This window comes from Rhinopithecus bieti, unplaced genomic scaffold (assembly GCF_001698545.2).
Source record: "Rhinopithecus bieti isolate Rb0 unplaced genomic scaffold, ASM169854v2 scaffold_17429, whole genome shotgun sequence".
NCBI lineage: Eukaryota > Metazoa > Chordata > Mammalia > Primates > Cercopithecidae > Rhinopithecus > Rhinopithecus bieti.
In genome coordinates this window covers 243462-254466 of record NW_016808905.1, presented here as the reverse complement: position 1 = coordinate 254466, position 11005 = coordinate 243462, and the positions used below count along the sequence as shown (strand labels likewise).

Here is an 11005-nt window from a genome sequence, read left to right as displayed (position 1 = left end):
GAGTTCGAGACCAGCCTGGCCAACGTGGTGAAACCCTGTCTATACTAAAAATACAAAAAATTAGCCGGGCGTGGCGGCGCACGCCTGTAATTCCAGCTACTCAGGAGACTGAAGCAGGAGAATCGCTTGAACCCGGGATGCGGAGGTTGCAGTGAGCCAAGATCGCGCCGTTGCAATTTAGCCGGGCCGACAGTGCGAGACTCCGACTCAAAAAAAAAAAAAAAAAAAAAAAAAAAAAAAAAAAAAAATGAAATAAAAAGAAAGAAAAAATACCCTCGCCCCTTTTAATATTAATAGCAATTTACATTATTATCATTATTTCCTCTTCAGGTCCCTTTTGAAGTTTCCTGCTCACTTCCCCCTCACAGTTGAGAAGCCTAGTTGTGGACACGTGGAAGGATGGGGCTGTGGAGGAAAGGGGCTCAGAAGGCACTTGGAATGGTGGTAGTGTGTGTGATCTGCCATCCTGAGGAAGACAAGAACAGATGTGGCACTGCTGTTTACTTTTTGTTTTTTGTTTCAATTTGTTTTTCAAAAGCAAGCCAGGGGGAAATGCGAGGAGAGCAATGCTTTTTGGAGAGGTGGTTGGTGGGATATTTTGTCCTGCCTATTTAATAGTCTCCAGATCTTAATAGACTTGGGGCTGTTAAGGATGTTTGTGAGATTTGAATCATATCCTGGAAAGTTGCTTATCTCTGTTGCATGGACGATATTACTTGGTTATCTTTTCCTGTAGATTGTTTGGAAATGTTCAGATTTGCTTCCATCTGAAACATATCAGCCAGTTATTTGCACGAAACTCAACTTGGAGGAAGAGGACTTTTGAAGTATGGAAACTGAGTCGTTTCTATATTGATATTGTACATATAGGACTTTCTGAGTCACCTGGGCTTCCTGGGAGATGTGTTACTATGTTAGTGGAAGTTGCAGTTAACTTTTGAATCCTTTTATTTCTCAAAATAGTCCTAGTGTCTGCTGTTGCCTCTCCCTTTCCCCTTTCAATTCGTGAAAGCTGAAAAAGAATAGGTAGAATGCGTAGGTACAGGGAGATGTGAGATGACTAAATCTGATTTCAGTTCTTGGTAATTATGTCTTGTTAATGGCAACTCAAGGTGCCTTGTCAGTAACAGCATTTTGTTGGTGTGTTGAGCAATCACTTTTATTGCTTTTTCTTTGAGTAGCTTACGAGGCCAACAGAACTTTTACCCTGGATTACAGTTATTTTATTATTTACTTGCTGGGGAACACTATGTTACCTGCAATGTGTATTAAAGGATTTGTTCTTTGGAGTGGATTTAGGAGGCATTGGAGTAACATTCTTTTGCATTATTTTAAACCCATTGTGGTGTTTAGATTAGAGGCAAGGTTGAGAAGAAGCACATTTAATGCCAGTAGTAATACCCATGTGATCGCAGGCTACCTAGGCGAAATGTTGTATTATGTACACTCCTGAGCATGCTTAAGTGATGTCTCATCTTTATTGAGTTTGTTTACTGCGATTTATAGCTGTCTGCCTATATTTGTTCTTACCACAGTAGACTCGCCGTTTTCCAAGTCTACCACTGACTCCGTAAGCATTGTCTGTAATCGTTAACATCTCAGTGTCAGGGTTTCTGTTTCCCACATTGTGTTCTCTGAACGATGGCTGAGGGTCCATTAGTGGTTTGGAGAAGATTTATGATGACTCTGTGATTGCAAAATTCTCCCTTCTCTAGAGGTCTTATGAAAGGAGAGCTGGATTAGTGAAAAGGAAGAGAGAAAAGGATAAAAATAGAAACTTTGAAAATGTATTCATTCGTTCATTTGTTCAATTAATTTATCTATTCAGAGACTGTTTTATTGAGCACCTACTATGTGGCAAGCACTGGTCTAGGAGCTGGAGCTACCACCCTTCCCTGGTCCAGGGAAATGCCTTAGTGCAAATAGCCAACTGACTCATGCTGCCTTTCTTTCTGGGCCTCATAGCATCTTCCTTTCGCAGTTCTTTTCAAAGTGCCCACAGTTAATGACAAATCTATAGCAACCAAGTTCTTGGTTCATCCTCTCAGGCTGCTGTGCAATTGTAATGCTCTTCACCAGCTCCCAGGACTTAACACCGATCACCCACTAACAGTTTGTACCCTGGTGTCCTCTTGCGTGTTCTCAAGTTGCTGTAAAACTTATATTTTAACATTTGGCATCATACTCTGGCTTTATTTGTAGCCTCATCCTCATGCCCTTAGGAAGGCAGTTTGGGCCAGAATACAAAATAAATGACATAAAGAGAGGTCACAGAGAAGAAAACTGCATGATGGGAACGTGCTGAACCGAGGAGAGTAAGTTCAGGACATTTGGCTCATACTCACTGGATGAGAATGTGAAATACTTAGAGTATGGGGAAGACATGCGTTAAGGGCTTTCTGTCATTCATTATAGATATTTAAAGAAAATATTTCAGGCACAATAACATTGTATAGATTTACAGGATGGCATTGAAGAGTCACAGTGTGTCGATACAAATGAACAACAATAAAAAATCCAGAAAGTGGCAAGTGCTATGAAGGTTAAAAAAAGGTGATGAGATAAAGGCAAGTATTTGTAGGAATAATTTTAAGTGTGGGTCTAGTGTCTTTACTGCTATTCACATTTTAACTTAGAGCACTCTCTTATTACCCATCTTATCACTCATCTAGAGTGAACCAAGGAGAGAGTAAACCTCAAGAACTTGGGGAGACACATGACATAGCACCTAGTTGGCCAGGATTAGAATTTCCGACTGGGTTCTGGTGGCCCAGAAGGATTTTAGGAGGGGAAGTGAGCCTTATTAGGTCACTCTGGCTTTTGTGTAGAGATGAGATTTTCAAGGGGCCAAAGCATGAAGCAGGGAGACCAGTTAGGAGCCCGGCTGAGTGGTTTAGGAAAGAGATACTGGTGGCCTGGGCTGGGGGTTGGCAGAGAGTTGGAGAGACAGGGTAGATCTGTTGTGGAGCGGATGGAAATTGCCGATGAATTTGATGTGGAGGTGAGACAGGGGCATGGATAACTCTTGATTTGTGGGCCTGAGAGGCTGGGAGGTTGAGACGTCCTTTGTGGAGATGAGGATCACAGGAGGGGAATGTGTTTGTGGGGAGGGTGAGGCTTAGCCAAGAGTTCTGTTTGGATTGTGTTCAGTTTGAGATGCCTACCCCTAGTAAGAAACTGGCTGTATGAACTTTCATTTGCCCTAAGTCTAACTTTACTCTCAAACTAAAATGGAACTATTTTGGAGTTGCTGATAATGTCAAGTATCTGAGGAAATAATTTCTAATTGGATCTAGAAATTGTCATTTAAATATCTAAGGGTTGCCATTGCCATTCACTTTTTCTTATTTGGAGAAAAGAAGACACTGCAAATGTGGAACCAACCTCCAGTTCTCTTTTTGGTGATTGGCGGGGTTGTAAGAACTCAATAAAATGCTAAAGGACAACAAATCTTGACTAGGATTAAGGAAGACAAGGCTGGTGCATTGGCTCACACCTGTAATCCCAGCACTTTGGGAGGCTGCGGTGGGAGGATCGCTTGAGCCCAGGAGTTCCAGACCAGCCTGGGAACCATGGTGAAACCCTGTCTCCACAAAATAAAAATATAAAAATTAGCCAGTTGGGGTGGCTTAGGCCTGTAGTCACTGCTGCTCAGGGGTCTGAGGTGGGAGGATTGCTTGAGCACCAGAGGTCAAGGCTGCAGTGAGCTATGATCACACCACTGGACTCCAGCCTGGGCAACAGAGGAAGACCCTGTCTCTAAAGTAGACGTTTATTTGGGGAGGAAGAGTAGTGTGGACTTCAGATTCAAATCTTGATATCAACACTTAGGATGCATGTGACCATGGGCTAGCTCTTTAATTGCACTGGGCTTCTGTTTTTCTCTTCTGTTAAATGTGGGAAATGATGCTACTCTTTTCATTAGTTAAATGTGAAGATTAAATGAGATTATCAGTGTATAAGGGACTCAGAATAGTACATAGCAAGATACCAAGAAGTGGTACCTATTATTAGATCTTCAATTTGTCTGTTTTTAAGTAGGCACTTTCTGGTGCATAAAATTCTTGGTTTTTATTCTGAGTGCTGTGGTTACCCTGGGACCACATTAACATAATTATCATAGAGTTCTTTGGGGAGAAGATGATTACTTTAGTTTGAAGGGATCCTTTTAAAACTTGGCACCAAACATTTACAGCTCCCCTTCCCAGCCTCTAATTCCTATCTTCCTTTCCCATTTTATCTCTCTATATACCTTGCTACTATCTGACATGCTTTATATTTTGCTTTTTTTGGTCTCTCCACACTAGAGTATAAGCTCCCTGAGGACAGATAATTTTTTCTGTCTTTGTAACTGCTGTATCTCCAGTGTTGAGAACAGGGTCTGGTATACAGTAAGGGTAGAGTAAGTGTTGTCAAATGGATAAAAAAATGAATGAATGACAGAGAAGGAAATCAGGGCTTAGTTCTATTTGAGCCAGTGTTAGCTATTATTAATATTAGAAGTCTTGGTTCTGTACCTGCTCTTCAGCTTGTCTTTGTGTTGCTGTGTTTATCATCTGTCCTGCTCTCTGCAAACAGTCTTTGGTTCTGGTTCAGGGAGTATGACTCTTCTTGTGACACGCCCACCCTGATTTAGGGCCCACCACAGCTCACCCATTGGGGGCCATTAGTGACCAAATATCCAGGGCTTGCTTTTGACTCTATCTGGAATAACAACATATGTTGAGTGTTTAGTGTTTAGCCCCCAGCATTTTGGGGCCACTTATCCCAAATTAAAGCATCACTGGGGTATATATTAATTTTTAAAGCCACCTTGAAGGACAATAAGTGCTTTTTTGAGTATCCCAATAATTTTAGAGGGAATTGGTGTTACCAGGGTTGAAAATCACTGCTCTGGGTTTTGTATTCTTGTCTGCATGTACATAGGAAATACCTGCATATCTTCCTGTCTAGTCTGCCAGAGTGTTTTGAGGCTACGTGCTAAAAATCCTTTAGGGACACTAGATAGTTTCATTGATAGTAATAATAAAAGGGATGGTTGCCTAGGTTACAAAACAGTGTATAATATTGTTTATTCACTTATGGTTCAAAATACTTGCTTTGTATTAACCACTCTCTGCAGAATCTGCCCTCCCCTTCCTTTGAAAGTGTATAGATATTTGAGGAGATTCACACCAAAATGGTTTTCTTTGGTTGGTGGGATTATGGGTGATTTCCATTATCTTCGCTTGTCTGTTTTCCCAAGGTGAACTTGTGTCTGTTTTGCAGTTTGAAAAAGTTGTTGAGACAAAGAAAAGCTGCTTATGCCTTTTCACATCGTCTCTTTAACTGAGTTTTGCGAGTAAATCTCAAGTCTAATCTGCATTCAGAAAACTACACAAATCATATACATATGCAGTTCACTGAATTTTCATAAATGGAACACACCCACATTAAGAAACAGCTGCCAAAACATTCCCTGTCCCCCACAGCCCCCTTCCTTATGGTATCTCCCCGCATAAGGTAACCGCTGTTGTGACCTCAACACCATTGAATTGTTTGGTCTCCTTTTGAACTTCATATTGTGTAATACGTCATCTGTGTGTCTGGCTTCTTTCTCTTAACATTATGTTTGGGAGGCTCACGCATGTTTCTGTGTATAGTTGTGGTCTGTTTATTTTCATTGCTATTTGGTATTCCATTGTATGAATATACTAAATACATTCGTCTATTGTAGGTTGGTATTTGAGTTCTTTTCAGTTTTTGACCCTATTCATAGGGTCACAATGCTGTGAACATTCTACTACCTGTGTTTTGGAGAACATGTGTGCATTTCTGTGGATGTACACCTAGGAGTGTTTGCTCATGTCCAGCTTATTAGATACTAGCAGAGAGTTTTCCATAGTGGTTGTATGCATTAATACTTCTACCAAAAATGTGTAGAGAGAGTCCTGTGTGTACCACATTCTCATCCACGCTTGATATTGTCTCTTGTTTTCATGTCATCCAATTTTAATATGCCTTTCCCTGATGACTACTGAGGTTGAGCATGTTTTCATGTATTAATTGGCCATTTGGATGTCACGTTTTGCAAGTTGCTCTTTAAGTCCTCTGCCCATTTATCTGTTGGGTGTCTGCCTTTTTCTCTTTGACTTTTAAGAGATGTTTATATATTCTGAGTACGTGCCCTTTGCTGGATGCCAGTACACAGGTGCCTGGGCACTGCATATATAGAGACATGATGTATCATGCAGGTATTACGGCCTGTGGATATACCACAGTTTGTTTATCCATTACCTGTAGGACGACATGTGGGCTGTTTCCAGTTTTTAACTATTACAGATAAAGCTGCTTATTTGTGTGCAAGTCTTTGTGTGGTCACATGCTTTTATTTCTTTTGGGTAAATACCTAGCATTAGAATTGCTGGTGTATCCATCCTGTTTAGAAAGTGCTAACCTGTTTTCCAAAGCAGCTGAACCATTTCACACTGCCACCAGCAGTGTATATAAGTGAATCCATGGCTCCCCATCTTGGCCATCTTCATGTTGCTACCTGGAGAGCTTTTGGAAAACAGGACTGCCACTTCCTCATGCGCATGGCATTGCTTCTGAGAGGGGCAGTCTAGGGAGAAGCCGTGTAGTCCTTCTTACCTTTCCACCTTTGCCTCCTTTTGGTCAAATGACCTTGGGCAAGTTATTTAACTATTTGGGCCTTGGTTGCTCTGTCTGTAAAATGATACGAACCTCGCAGTGTTGTGAGGCCACCACAGGCACGAGTCCTGTGCTTGGTGCACAGTAGGTCCTCAGCAGAAGTTTGTGACTGAGAGTCTTGTATTTTAGACTAGTGAGTAACTTTCTGGAACCTATGGGGTGCCTTGGTGGTCACTTACGCCCCAGCCTTGGCAAATCTGCAGGTGTCTTAGCCCTGCATCTCATTACATGAGGACCCAGTTAAGCCATTTGATTTGCCCAGTGGCTGTCTGTGTTTGCTGTGGTTCCTCAGAGACTGCTTGTGGACAGTTGTCTGAGGACTCTGGGAAGAAGGAAGCCACATGGGCCTTTGTGTCCTGAAAGAAGGGTTGAAATGATTGTGCCGGAAATGTGGGAGGCTTTTTGCAGTTCTGCCTGGCTCCCACTGATGCGATCTGGGGCCAGGCCAAGACAGAATTGAAAAGAAAACCATCCAAAATTTGAATTTTGATAACCTAGACTGGATTGAATATGGTCACAGCCCAAAAAGTGCTTTATTTGTGCCTCATGCAATGATATCAATAATAATGATAAAATTAGGAAACACAATATATGGTCTTTTGTTGCAAGTCTGTTCCTTGAAGGTCAGAGAAGGCATTTGCAACATGAATAATCTTTTCTTTTGTGTTGTAGTTTTAGGAGACTATTTATGTTTTGTGTGGTTTAGTCCCTTTCTATAAATATATTGATGAAAATACAAAGAGTTGAAAAGCAACCAGTATCAGTTTTAGTCACTCTTTTCCAGGATGTTTTAAATGTTTATCTGCACAGCCAGCCTTGTGGCCTCTGCAGGCTGCCATGAGGTGGGTGGGTGGGATTGGACGTTTTTTGGAAAGTGGTGGGGTTCAGGTTCTCCTTATGTGTTGGTGGAACTGGGGGCTCTGTTCTGGCCTTGTGTTCAGGGCAATCGAGTGGATTAGGTGACTGATGCAAATGATCCTCACACAGCCGTCTCTGCAGTGCTCACTCCATCAGAGCTGTGTGGGCTGCTAACAATGCGGTGAAAACCACTGCTACAGTTTACCTGGGCCTTTCAGTTGTTGAGTAGAGTCTGGACAGAGTCGGGAAACTTTCTTTTTTCTTTTTGAGACAGAGTCTGGCTGTGTCGCCCAGGCTGGAGTGCAGTGACATGGTCTCCACTCACTGCAACTTCCACCTCCTGGGTTCAAGTGATTCTTCTGCCGCAGCTTCCTGAGTAGCTGGAATTACAGGTGCCCGCCACCACACCTGGCTAGTTTTTATATTTTTAGTAGAGATGGGGTTTCACCGTGTTGGTCAGGCTGGTCTCGAACTCCTGACCTCAGGTGATCCTCTTGCCTTGGCCTCCCAAAGTGCTGGGATTACAGGTGTGAGCCACTGTGCCTGGCCCAGAATTGGGAAACTTTCTAAGCCCTGAGTGAGGTGGCAGCACCATCCCCCAAACACATTCCTCTTTGCTTGAAATTATGCCTGGTGGAATTTTTATACCCCAAATATTTGTTAGCGCTTTTTATGTATATGCCAAATGCCATGTGAGAAGCAGGAGACAGGAGGGAATAAGCACAGGCCCTACCTTAAGGAGCTGACAGTCCATAACAGAGGGGAGCAGACTTTTCTGTAAAGGGCCAGATAGTAAGTAGGTTAGACTTTGTGGGCTATACAGTCTTCATGGCAACTACCGGGTGCTCCTTTGTAAATAAGTGTATGTATCTGTGTTCTAATAAAACTTTATTTATAAAAGCTGGAGGTGGGCTGATATAGTCTGTGAGATGTAGTTCGATCATCCCTTCCCTATAATTACATTTAGATTTCTTATGCAAGTAGTTGAGGCAGTCCAGTGTTGTGGCTAAGAGTGTAGATTCTGAGGTCCAGTAGCCTGTTTTTAAATCCCAGCTCTACTCTTTACCTTGGACAAGCTATTTGACCTCTGTGTCACAGTTTATCTGTAAAATGGGAATAATATGGTGTCTGTGTCATAGAGTTTTGGGGATCAGCTGAGAAGCTGTGTGTAAAGGCTTTAGGATGATGGCTGGCACAGAGAAAGCACTCATTAGGGCCAGGTGTGGTGACTCACACCTGTAATTCCAGCATGTTGGGAGACTGAGGTGGGTGGATCACCTGAGGTCAGGAGTTTGAGACCAGCCTGGCCAACATGACAAAACCCTGTCTCTACTAAAAATACAACTATTAGCCGGGCATGGTGGCGCACGTCCATAATCCCAGCTGCTCGGGAGGCTGAGACAGGAGAATCGCGTGAACCCAGAAGGAAGAGGTTGCAGTGACCCGAGATTGTGCTACTGCACTCCAGCCTGGGTGACAGAGCAAGACTCCGTCTCAAAAAAAAAAACCAAAAAACAAAAAACCTCATTAGATGCAACAGTACAGGTGGTGAGTGCTACTGCAGAGGAAGCACCTGGGAGTGGGAGCAGCAGCTCCACTTGGGAATAAAGGGCAGAAGTGGCAGGTGGAGGAAGACCTTCTAGAATGTTGAAGAGTTCATCCTGCAGACAAGGGCTTCAGCAGGGCGTCCCTGGTAGAAGGCTCTGTGAGTACAAATGTTTGGAGGCATGAAAGGAGATAGGTTTAGTATGACTTGAATGCAGGTTGTATGTGGAGTGTGGCTAGAGATGAGACTGTAAAAGACAGACTAGGCTAAAAAAGGCTACTTTCTGAAGAACCTCTTAAGCCACTGAGACCACAGATCACAAAATGTCTGTGTTACCACAAGGGTGACACCGGCCCTGTGTATTTGTGGGTCCATGAAGCATCAGACACTTTACACATATTATCCAATTTAATCCTTAAAATGAGATGGAGGTGGGTGTTGCAAAGCTATCCATTCTCCCCTTTTCCTTTAGCTATAGACCCCCAGTTTTTAGCTGGATACATGGCTGTCAAAAATAAAACTGTATTTTCATCCCTCCTCCTGTTACTGGGGTCCTTGCTCCCAGAGCTCCCAAGATGGTGGTGGGCCACTTCCAAGATGGTGGCAAGCCTTGTGTTCTCTGACCTGGGGTTCTTGGCCTTACGGATTCCAAGGAATGGAATCTTGGGCCATGCTAGAGTGTTATAGCTCTATTAGAAGCTGTGGGTCACGGAAGAGAACCGTGGAACCCAGTGACTAGCGTTCAGCTCGATTAGGACCAACCCAGGCACTTAGCTGTGCAGGAACAATGGCAAGCCTTTAGCCCGATTGGGAGTGGCAATGGGCGACTCGCTGGATCAGGAGCACAGCGGACACCCTGCCCGATCCAGAGCTATGGAAGTCAGCAGCGGGTCTGTGAAGGCAGCAAACAGCAGTGGTGGATGGCGAGCGAAAGCTCAGCTCGAGCCATAACAAACATGGACTAGAAGAGTGCAGTTTCAAGATTTAATAGAGTGAAATAGAGTGAAGAGTGAAAACAGACCTCCCATACAAAAGGAGGGGACCCAAAGAGGGTAGTCATTGCTGGCTCGAATGCCTGGGTTTATATCCGGATCATTGTCCCTCCTGCTGTGCTCTTAGGCAACAGATGATTGGCTATTTCTTTATCTCCTGTTTTTGCCTAATTATCATTTTAGTGAGCTCTCTTTACTATCTGATTGGTCGGGTGTGAGCTAAGTTGCAAGCCCCGTGTTTAAAGGTGGAAGCGGTCAACTTCCGAGCTAGGCTTAGGGATTCTTAGTTGGCCTAGGAAATCCAGCTAGTCCTGTCTCTCCTTGCAATCAGGATGGCGATGAGATTATAATCTGGATGTAAGTGCAGAGTTGTCACATAGTAACTTCCTGGAACCTTCTGTGTACTCTTCCTACCTTTTCCTTTCTTGTTGGAATATAGACATGCTGGCCAAAACTAGAATACGGAAATGATGGCTGGAATTCCAGCAGCCATCTTGAACCTTGAGGTGACTGGGATGAAGGCCATCAAGACAGAAGAAATCTGGCCTCAGGACTTTGTGGATCAAAGTCACCTCATAAATCCTAGCTGCAACCTCTGGAATTTTCCCTGGGGGGAGGGGGAGGAATACGCTGCTTTTGCGAGCCCCAAGTCTCAGTCACATCTAACCCTAATTGATCCTGGTAGAATCGCAATTTTACAGATGAAGATGTTGAGGCCTAGAGTGACATAAACTGCACAGTTAATAAATTGTGGAGCAGGGAATTTTCGGACTCCAAAGTGTGTTTTCTTTTAACTTCTCTGGAAAGAACTTGGTCTCCTACGCCGTCATTTTATAGATGAGATTACTGAGGGCTTTGCCTCAGTGTAAACTAGGACCAGCTAATTCCACTGCAAGATAATAATTTCCTGCCCCTTCCT

The 11005-nt window shown here is 43.4% G+C and overlaps 1 protein-coding gene across 1 annotated transcript in view; it reads left to right on the top strand.

Moving 5' to 3' along the window:
• The window catches only part of LOC108539187 (oxysterol-binding protein-related protein 10-like), a 246133-nt gene that overhangs the window by 1618 nt on the left and 233510 nt on the right, over positions 1-11005 (top strand). The window lies entirely within an intron of this gene.